Raw genomic sequence first — 12529 nt, forward strand, 5'->3', positions numbered from 1 at the left:
CTGCACTAAAACAAGCAATGTATCTTGCTGTTTCGCAAACATCATCAAGATCGATCAACTCTAAAGATTTACATTCAGTTTTGAATTAACCCGTAAACAAGTTATAAAGTTGATGTTACTCGTCTATACTATATGTCGCCACTATGGTTTTAACATAGGCGTTATTATTATTATTATTATTATTATTATTATTTATATTATTATTATACGGCCACTATGGTGTGAAGACATATCTGCATATACTCTCAAGTACATTTATATGGGTTATTTCAAACTAGTTTAGAAATGTTTTGGACTCAGTCGTTTTTTATTTTGATGTTTCTTCTGTGCTCGTTTAAAAGCATATGGTCCAGATATGTGGTGTAATGATCAAAATGGGCACATAATAAGAACACTGTTCACGGGGAATAATGGGACACAACTCGTACAATTCTATTCTATATTCAGTTTCTTATCTAGTCCTCATGATCCTACGAGATACTAAGGTATGAATTTTATTTAGATTGCATGATAAAGTGCCGTATAGAAAATAATAATAATAATAATAACGACAACAACAATCATCATCACAACAAGAGCAAAAATCTTGATGCTACTGGACGGGAGAGCGAGGTTGTACACACTAATACCAAAGAAACTATATAATATGCTAAATGATTCAAGTTCGTAAACAGTTTTCTTCGTTTGTTAACGTTATTTGCTATGTGCTGTAATCCTGTGTATTAGGCTGATCGCTGAGTAGAGCATACGCTTTTTGGAGTTTTTCTATTCTACTTTTCTTAGACGTATACCATACCCATATTGTCAGCATCGTCCCTAAGCCTTGGACTCTAATCACTGGCTTAATATTCCCGTGTACAACTTAAGACCACACAGAATGTTGCAGCCACTGGCTTCAAGTGCTAGCATACCTAAAAGCAAATATCCAAAGGATCTGCATTGTCCGCATTAACCATTCGGCATGTGTGACTACATAATTATAACCAACGTGCAGATTTTATCTTACAGATGCATTATTACCAAGGCTCTTCCTTAGCTGTCATTTATGCTCATTAAAATGGTCTGACAGATTGAGTATTGTCCCCATTAAGATGGTCCGACCCAATGAGTACATTACCAAGTTTCTGGAAGTAGGGATGCATACTTACAAGAGAATCAAAGTATTCCTGGGCATTCATTCTCGAAGCTTTGAACACGAAACTCGAGCTTTGAGCACGAAACTCAAGCTTAGTCTCACAACCCTTACATGCAAATTAATACTAAGGAAACACGTATTTACGATAATCAAATTTAATGTACAAAATAACACAGAGAATAGAAGAATAGAAAAAGGATACTGAAACGTCAGTTGTAGGGTTTGAAAGTGAGTTTCATTCTTAAGATATATTGAGGACAAGGAATTCTCAGTTACTAATTTAGATACCATACACTTTCGTGACTTTTATGGACCATATCTGAATCTAAATGACACGTAACAGACGAGGTACGGTACGGTACGGTAAGTTACATATTTTACATATATTGTCTCGTAAAAATTTCATATTGTTCATATACTTGCCTGCTCGTTTTTGTCGCGTCTCGTGAATATCTGTATCTGTTTCCATAGTGCACCCTAATGTTACGAAATAGACAATGCAGAAAATATGCCATCGAGAGGGAACGCATAACATTTGCATTATACTCCAGTCTGGTCAGACACTGATTTCACCCAACAAAAAAACACCACCTAAACAGTTACACAAATTCTTCTTTCTACGGATCCGTTGGTGTGAAAACGTGCTTATCCTGCAAAAGTTTAGCACTGAAGGAAAATAAGTACCCTCCAAGCTGAACTAATGAAATACTAACCCACTGATCTCATTTTATTTGTCCGATATTTTATTATTCTTTCATTAACACTAGACGTCGGATATCATCTATAATGACTCCTGTTACGTCATTGCTATATACGTTCGCTGGGAATAGCAATCTTGTCAGAGGGCAACGGGAGCGGATAGCGACAGGGGTCCACGAAAAGAATTCATCAACTATCGAGTTTCGGCCAAATGCTCTTTCCAGACATAAGACATTAATACAATTTTCCTGCTTGACCCCTCAATAATAAGATTGTAAGTTATTAAAAGTGAAAACCACAAGCTGTGACTCCTACGGGCTAAAAACCAAACTTGCCAATCATATTCACTACCTGGAGCGAAACTGAAAAATTAACCGATTATTTTTCCTACTGGATTCCTCGTGATAAAACCTCATCTCACATTCAGGGCAAATAAGGCACTTAGCGCATCTGAACAAAAATAAAATAAAATTTTGGAAAATGTCTTTTTTCACTGATCTCTTTTAATATATATATATATATATATATATATATATATATATATATATATATATATATATATATATATGCCAGGAGGAGGCGTCAATGTTGTTTTTTGTATTTTGTTTTATCTCTTATCGCACTTTATAGCCTTAAATGCTTGTTTTGTTTAGTTTTTCTCCTAAGATAAAAAAAGTCATTGTCTCGATATAACAGAGGAAAGAATAACTCAAAGCCATACCTTTTGTAAACTGTGGGGATACGTTTTCTTATTTAGTCCGTTAGCATGTCTAATATAATGAACAGGGAGGCACGTACCTTATATCAATGGTTTTCTGTATATATTCTTCTCTCTTTTTTTTCTGATCGGCCATCACAAACTTTAATAAAACCTGAAATAGAGTGTCTGCTTTTGCAAATTTAAATAATCATTGGCTAGTTTGGTTAGCTTCAATTTGTGTTTTACGTCACAACAACACACGTAGTTTAATTAACTTGGAATGTAGTATTTTCACATTTCAGTGAGTATGCGAAGTCCTATTTTACTATAATGCCCCGTTTATGAATTTAATCATCCATGTTGTTCTTTCTCATGTATGTATGTATGTATGTATGTATGTATGTATCTCATTTTGACTTGAGCATAAGTAAACACACACACACAGACATACACACACAGACACACAGACACACACACACACACACACACACACACACACGCGCGTCATCTATTTGACTCAAGGACACGCACATGTGCCTCAAGTAATCCGTGAAAACTGTAACATGTTGTGGATATTTCGTGGCATTGACGCGCATGGTCTTAGAAATATTCATTGGACCTGTGTGCCGAATTTATTACAGGTGGCCTAATATTCGACCACAACCGTTTGGTTGTCTGCCCGCAAATAACTGGTCATGGAACAATTTGGATTATCGTAGGACTTCCTACAGTTGCGTACGACTTTACCGCAATCAATGACAAGGTCCGATGAAGCATTTCGGTGTTGATGGATGGTGTTGGTGGACGAATGAGGGTCATCAAAGCATCTGTGGAAAATTCGTAGAATTTTCTCCAGAACAAAATTGACAGTGTTGCGTATTTAAATAATAATGTCTTATCAAGAAGTGAAGGTCGGTCTTAGTGAAAATCAACTTGCAAAAAATAATAAAACGCAATAAAAACAGTTGTGAGGTCACATAGAAACTTTTCCGGCAAAGTTAACTGGAAAGTCCCCATGTGGTCGAAACAGGCACAACTCGCTCAGCTTAATGCAGTCAAACAAAACAATAATGATATTTTAATTATCCAAGTCAGAGGTGACACAAATACAAAAAAAACTGGTGGAATATTTCCATTCCTTGCGGTGATGCTAGCGCTGTTTGCAACAGGATTCCAGCGGTTGCAAACGCTGAGGCGTTAGGGACTGTTAGAAATGCATCTTAAATGGCGCTGAAAAGGAGGTCGCATAAAACAGGAAAAGGCATTCTATTACCAGGAACAAGTCGTTGAATGGCATAGGGCAGATGTCTTCGATTAACCAGCCGCAGAAGATCTCGCCTTTGACCTGTTCATTGACCAGTCTTGATTTATTTGCGATGGCTAAATCAATCAAACATCTTCTAGATGACTTTATGCGAAATAAACTTTCATCGATGGTACCACGCATACGTGAAACCGATAATGTCAACCTGGATTTGACAACACGACCTGGCACTCACAGAGTTGCACACGTAGTGACACCTCAACACCATTCGAATTTTGACTTGTTAGGACTTGCACTACCTGTTGAAATTGTTAATTATTTAATCAGTCACGGACGTCAATAGCTATTTTAGTCACTATACTAGTACAAACTTGGTTGGATGGCCCCTCATGCGATTATCTTGTTGTAGGACTTTTTAGTGTTAAAAATCATGGAGAATCTTCGTAAACTGGTTCGAGTCGACATTATCTGTGACAGTGAACAGGAGAGGCTTTGAAGCCTCAACGCTGATCCAGCGTTTGAATCCAGAAAGATCTTTGATGGTGCACTTATTGCCGTTCTCAATATTTAAAAAATTCAAAACTAACGCTGATAAAACCAATCTGTGTTGGCTCGTCCGTGGTGGACTTGTCAATGTTACTCATGTATGAGTTCTACTATAGCAAAATTAAAACATTGGGTCAAGATACTATACACCGACACTGACCCGCTGATGCTGAATATCACCATCAACCATGTGTTCGTGGATATGACTGAACCAAGTTTTTTCAATGAATTTGATGCCAGCGATTGTCCAAAAGAACTTCCGTTGTCTAGTAACACCAATACAAAGATTGTTGATAAGCTGAATGACGAACGCTCGGGTAGACCAGTCGAGAATGCGGGACTGTGGTCTAAAATGTATCAATCGGGTTGGACCACATGCCTTTGAAAATAAAAGGAGCGAAATGTGTTTCACAGGTTATTGTCCAAAAGGATCAAGTCATGAAATGTATGTGAAATGCCTTCCATAACGAGATGAAGGCACGCACACTGCAAATATGATATGATGTGAGAAACATCGCATAGGTCTTTTCCGATGCACTAAAGTGAGTTTGTCCCCACCTGACACAAGCGATGGATACTCCCCGGTAGAATCACACCTACGCATTTGGCCATCACACCGTTGTGAATGACACTTCCACTAATGCATCAATGTGTTAAGATAAATCTTGGAAGCAATTCCTTATTTGCTTGAACAAATTGTAACTCCTCTCGCGCAAATTTTCGCCTGGGAGGCTTTTGTCCACACGTTTATGGTCCCAAGAGATTACCTATTGGTTGTCTTGAAGTATAAATCCGTTCTGAGATCGTAATTACATCGACGGACCATATCGGGTTAGTAGCACGATGTTGTGTCCACCTTCTAACTCTCCAGGTGCATACAGATACCGAACAAACTTACATCCGAGTGATAGTAAGGGAGCAGGCCGTGAGATCATTCTCTGAGTACACGCGACTCTTTTGTCGAATCATACTCGCTGGTTTTAATCCAATCGTGCGTGTGACTTCACTATTTAATGCTGCTATGATTAGAGGAAGTCGTGTTACCAATTCATGCGATCGTTCTGCGATCCGAGACCGCTCTGGTCTCATTATCAATTCATGCGTAAATAACAGTCTTGCAGAAACTCGCATGGTGTTTGGTAAACAGCTCAACAACAGATTCGTGAAATTCTTTGCAAAGATCCACTTGTAACAACTTTGACTATGTAAGTGGTCAGTGTGCATAAATTCGATCCAGTGCATCTGCGATACTTGCAGATTCTTTTTCTTTCTGCTGTCAACATCGACAATGGTTACGGCTTAATCCTAGGTGTGCTATCGACCTTGTTGATCACGGACACCATCGTGTGGAAGAAGCAACAAATCCGCCTGATGAACTTTATTTGATATTTGGACATCAAACCAACCACGTGAAATTTTTCTTGGCACTGATATGTAAATTAGCCACAACGCTTATTTGACCAACCACGTTCGAACAACCGCATGAGTAACCTTTGCCGTACTGGCTAACCTTTCCACTGAGGCGCCACCTCTCCACTATCCGCACGGACTGTAGGATATCTTTGATACTTTTAGGCTTTTTGTGACTAATGTTAATATAAATATAATTTACATTTATGAGACACACAGGGGCAACGCCGCCAAGTTTAATCTTGGTCGTTATACCTCCTTTGACGACCTCTCTTGCGATTCGCTCTCCACCATCTGGTTTCGCAATCGTATTTAAGACATGGCTAAGATCGACGTCGGCAAGTTGACGTGTACTTAGATCGCTTGATACCGCAAGGTCATGTCAGTAATAGACAGCATCAATGCTATTTACCGGTACTTCACCAGGATTTGGGTGGTTTTTAGAATCGAGTCATATATCCAGCCGCGTACCAGGTCAACATTAATTGTATCTAAGAAGGTGCTTTTCACCGGGATATTAACTTGGTGGTGTTTCTGGTTGCTTTTTTAATGCACCCGCGATATCACCGTCAACTTTTTAAAAAAACCAGCCTCTTGCGGGTGAGACACGTTCGTGTCCACCACGGTTATTTCCTATAAACATGAACTTCATTGCTCCACATCGAACTTTCATCTTTCGTTGAATCGAAGTGAATTGGAAAACGTTTTTTTAAAACCAAGTTCTGGTATTATTGTTCGCTCCGTTTATCACTGACACCACCACGGTAAAAGTCATGGTCGGTGAGCAGTTGTTGCGTGCTAAATACACGCATGCAACATTCGCATGGATATTTCGTACCATGATGACTGCTGTGTGGGCTAAGCAGCCGGGCAAGATTCTTTGCCCATACATGGGTTACGTGTTTCAAAGTTTTTCTTTGTGATCTTAGTAACCTGCACACGAAATTCGATCTTACCAAAGTTGGGTTCACCGAGGTGCTGCCGGTATTTTCGAGGCATGTATTGGTTATCACCAGCCGGATATACCGCCGACCAAATCGCCCATTCAAAATATATGTTGTCAAAATTACATGTGTTCATCACTGGCCTTGGCAGAATCCACTCTGGTGTTAGTATGTAACTGGATCCATGAAACTGGTGAGAGATTTACCTCGACTTTACAACATCTTCTGATAGTCCATCCCGATCCTGCATTAGTGTATTTCTTCAACATCTCTAAAGTCTGTTCAATAACTTTGTCAATTTCTACATTAATGGTGCTGGTGTCATTACGGTTCAGGATTGTGCGGGCACCGCTGTGAATTCACGGTGTTGTCACTTTAAATCCATCCTTATCCCGGCTAAGCGATATAACCAAATGCGCATCCAGAATAATATCAGCAGGAATCATATTAGTTAACACTTGTCGAACTCCTTTACATGGTTTGTAGATGGGTGGGATAACTGCCACGTGATTTTCTTACGCAACACTTCGCTTGTGAAATTTAAATTCGGGTACTTGTGATTGATATGCTCGGTCATGAACATGCCCAGCAGCTTCATTAGCGATAGCAGATGTAGGACAATTTTGTTCATAATGACAGATCCACATGGCCAGCAGAGCTGATTACATGATTTGACTCCTATGCCACATTTAAGACATGGGTCAGTACGTAACAGTACCATATGTATGCCGCAGAGCTAATTGTTTCAAGGCATACACTTTGTATTCATTGCGTCCCAATACAATTTAATATATATGTACTTTGTATCATTCATAAGATTTCTTCTTGTGTTATTTTTTAAAAAATATAAACTACGTGTATAATTCACCTATAGTAAAATGAAAGCTTTATTATATAAGTCTTTCTTTTTCTTTTATGGGGGGAGTGTTATGTATATTAATTTAATTATTTGTTTGTTAGTTTTTAATTTTTTTAATTCTATTACATGCTATTGAAATGTAACTTTGTTTACTGGATTTGATATTGTCTAGAATAGAGTTCACTTCTGACAGAATTTTTCCCCTATATTTTTTACCCAAACAACTAATAATAGAGACATTGTATCTAATGCCGACCTAGTTTCCTGACCTTGATTCAGAAACAGTGGCAGTTCTGGTAAACAACCTTTTAATTTTTTATTTTAATCCTTTCACAGAGTAAGAATTATTGATTTCAGTTAAGGCCATACTGGGAGTACATGATGTTAGACATGTAAAAAAAACTTATATTTTGTTATAGAAAGATGACCATGTGACCCTCATCCGGGAATCTGTTTTGCGTCTTAAGTTAGCCTTATACCTAATGTTTTGTATAGAAGTAATCAGTGGGTTTGAAACTTTTGACACGTTAAGTTTTGTTGTGACCAGTTTGGGCTGAGATTTTATTTCCTTCAAATTATTGGATTTCAAGTGATTATTTTCCCTGGAAATACTAGTAATCTAAATTAATTCTTGGACAAAGACCATTGTCGAAATTTAAACAGAATTCAAAAACTGGAATAATATTTTCTGTGATTTAACAAAAGCCTGTTGACACTGCAGCACTTCGCAGGTTACAACATACGTCATCGTCTTCCATTTTGGATTTCATCGAGATTCGAACTCAGTTTCATTCAGGACTTTTTATTACTAGGACTTCTATTTTTTAATTCCTGGATTATTTTTGGATTTGATTCGTAAAACCGTAAGTTCTTTTTTTCTCATTTTTCACTTAATATTCTAGGGAAATAAATTATTTGTTAAAATTTACAAAGTATGTTGTCAAATATATATATATATGTATGTATATATATATATATATATATATATATATATATATATATATATATATATATATATATATATATATAGTTATATTGTTTGCCATCATCTCTTCCTCTTACGAAATTGAAGGACATTTATCCGTGTATACTCCGACTTTGGCCGTGAATATCTGATGAACAAGATAATTTCCAGCGGCCATAATGAAAGAAACGGTCTGTGCTCACGCTCACACAAATTTATAAATACGTGCATGCAAATAGTAGCACAAAACCCACGTGTGCACGCAAACACAAACACACCCACACACTGACACACACACGTAAGCACTCCCCCCCCCAAAAAAAAAACCCCGCTGAAAAATAGTTTCCAAAGTAGTAGGCAAATTTGGGGTTTGTGAGTAACTTTATTGAAAATGAATCGTCTTTGGGTAAAGAATCAGTATAAATTTATTGTCATTACTCTTCATCTTCGTTGTCACTGTCTTCATCTTCAGTGTCTCAGAGCCTTCTGACGTAAGATAGTTGATGACATTTTGTTCGAAACTCGTGGAGCGGGTTCCGACCAGAATAGGAAACCAAAACAGAAGATAATTCTCTGTAGCGTATCAGCAGATGCATGGTACTTCCGTACGTTAACCATCATATACACTTGTTAGAATATATTAATTTCTACCAATGATTTGTCTACATATAGTTTTGATATCTGCTTTTTGACCGGAACCAGGATGGTTGATCCTCACAGACTGTAATGAGATAATATATTGTATGAATAATCAGGCTTGTCAGAAGACCCATTGTACTAGTTCTGAACCATTTTCTGAGCTTTCGTAGCTTGGGGTCTGCTTAAACGCATAAAGTTTATACGAGATTAGATTAACCTAATCGGAGAAATACGTGACTTGTTTTTTATTCTATATGGCAAAAGGTTTTATAGACGAATTGGTCATGGCTTCTGGCTTCGGTGACACAGCACCTGGCTAACTTTTGTTAGATCCGTATTCCAGGCAAGTCCGTGTGTGCGGTTCGGTAGCGGACGTATGAATGACACATGCAAGATACATCATAGTCTTGCAGAGTTTCACTTTCGGATTCAGTAGGTAGGTATGCGTTGTACAGATAGAAGAGGTGTATTTGGAAAACTTAGATAATAATAGGCAGAGTATGTCGGTAGAGTGCCATTGTATAGTTAGGGAGTTCCCTTGTTTAAATCCCAGTCCGACCGCGAATGTTTCCCTAATGATAATTCATGACATCATTGAGAGAAGCCATTACGACACCTCCCATTTGTGAGTGTCTTTCATTCAAAGTTGCAAAAAGTTGCGTGATATTGGGTAAAATACGAGGACGCGTCTCCTAAAGGCAGGGAAAATGTTCCACGGATACATGCATTGGACACCAGTTCAGATATCTTTGTTCTAAATGAGCACACTCTGTATTCAGGAGATACTGGTTCCATAAACGATCTGACCGTGTACATGTCCACTTTGTCAGTTGGTGGAAGCGGTTGCATCAGGCAATATAAATCTGAGAAAACAGTTTGAGCTTTAGTCCACGTACTTAAAGCTGCATGACACGGGTGATGAAGACAGGAGATTGTCTTCGAAAAGGAGAGAGAACATTGCAAAGGAAAGGGTTGGGTTCGTCAGTTTGAATTGCTCGTGTAGTAGAGCGTCCTTTTAGAGTTATAAAGTTTCGAACCCAGATCTGGCGGCGAAGTTTTCTCCAGTGGTAATGTGGAGATCACGCACACAACTGCCTTTCTTACCAACATGAAGCAGAAACCTGTCTGATTTCCTAACCTTACTCTTCTTATCTCTGTCAAGCAGTCTCACTTATGGTATCAACACGTACGCGCTAAAAAGTACTTTTATTAAGGGAAGCAACCCTTTTTGTCTTCTGTTGTGCCTGACGGAGGTGTGTTCCAAGATCAAACAAACACCGACACTTTAACAACTGTTTATGCCCCCCCCACACACACACACACACTGGCTATATACAGCACTGGCCAAATAAAATCCTAACTCTCTCAATAACTACTGCAAACTTAATAGCAACCAGAAATGTGGTATATCACGACTACTTTCTTTTCAGTTTTCAAACTCACAACCCTTCTGCTCTAAACGAATCAAACATGAACATGCAGTAAGAAATGAAAAATTCCTGCTCTTACCAACTAGGTAGGATAAATTATCAGTCCACATGTTAATCCACAAGTAGATTTACCTGTAGATTTAGTATTTTCTATATTTATATGGCTGAAACCATACATTTCCAACAAGGGCGTTTAGTAGAAATTTCCAAATAGCTATCATCAGGGTACTGTGTTTGAGGGATTTTTTCATACAGAGGGTAATTTTAACCAGTTTCAACACTTCTACAAAGGAGAGTTGTTTATGATAATGGCAAAGATCTGTAATTATCAATGAATTGTCCAAGAAATGGTCAACCGGTCTACATTTTATTCTTCGTTATAGTATTTGCCTACACTACCGGCAGTTTGTACCCCGTAAAGATTTTAAATTTAAACATCAACAAAAACATCAAAAATGTACACAGAACTGAGTCATTTCATTTATCAATGTAACATTTCTAACCTGATTATCGCCAAGGAGACAATAACATTTTCATCTTATTAGCGTTTCAAGCCAAAAGAAGCTGTCAGTGTAAACAACCATTTAGACCATAAAGATCTGTCCTTTTCCGGTTACAAGAACAATCTATTTTCAGTAAAAGCTGCGCCTTCTTCTTCCAATATATATATATATATATATATATATATATATATATATATATATATATATATATATATATATATATATATATATATATATATATATATATATATATAATGTCTATTCTGCCACTTTTATATAAAACTAAATAGAACAGAATAAATATACAATAATTTCATTTCCTACGTTATTACCGGATATATTTCGTTGTGTGGTACAAAAACCATTATGGTTTAACGAGTGGCCAAGCCACGAGTTAAAATATATTGTTTTTGGTACCACAATATGAAATATATCCGGCATTAACGTAGGAAAGGAAAATTTTCTTTTTATTATATACCAAACTTGCTTCAGAATCGAAGATTATAAGACTAAATTCACTCTTTGGCACAAAACGCTCTCACCAACACACCCCTTTTCATAAATTCACCTCACTTTCATAGGTTGGTGATATAAATATACTTTACTAAAGAAAACGGTAGGATCTAGTTGGCCTAATCTGTCGCATTAAATTACATTTTTTTCCTTCATTTTGCAAACTATTTGACCCTATCTGAAAACAAAAACAAGTCCGATTCAGCAATGCATCAAAATGTGTTCGTCGTCGTTGCCAAGATAGTAAGGGGAAATAACTTCATAGTGACGCGAACGGCGTCTGGTCTAATTTCTTTATCAAAGATTAATTTTCATGATTGAAATGCAATTCAGTCTCTATTTATTTGGTTTAGCTCATAAAGTATTCGTTTTGTTGCTGTAGGTACAACTTTTGTAGGCGCACAAAATAAGACGTCTCATTGCATGATGGGAAATCGTATATTTTCACGTGTGGAAATAAGAGGATATATTTTTCACATGTAAAAATATGTTTTAATTTTAACATGCGAAAACATAGGAATTAAAAAAAAAATGGAAATTATTTCGCCAAAAAGTCTCTTAATTTACACTTAAGTATATCATAAAAGCTGTAACTCTTAAACGCGTGTGCAGTGAAATGTAGCTCTGAAAGTTAAAGAAATGTACGAAGTTGTTTGGCGTTTATCGAGGATGGCGAACTATAATCACCTCTATCTGAAAATAAAATAGACTCGTCCACGCAAATGCGGATCGACAGGTCACGAAACAGCCCATATTAACATTTACGTGTTCATGTTCTGTGTTTACAAAACAACAGCACGTGGCTCGAGACACTCGGTGCGCATAGATGACAATTAAAACTGTTAAATTGTTGTTTTGTTTTTGGTTTGGGGGTTGGGGTGTAGATTTTGTACAAGCGGCATCTATAAATAGATTCGACTGAG

The sequence above is a fragment of the Sinohyriopsis cumingii genome, chromosome 1 (assembly GCF_028554795.1).
Source record: "Sinohyriopsis cumingii isolate HCF-2022 chromosome 1, ASM2855479v2, whole genome shotgun sequence".
In the NCBI taxonomy this organism is placed as follows: Eukaryota; Metazoa; Mollusca; class Bivalvia; order Unionida; family Unionidae; genus Sinohyriopsis; species Sinohyriopsis cumingii.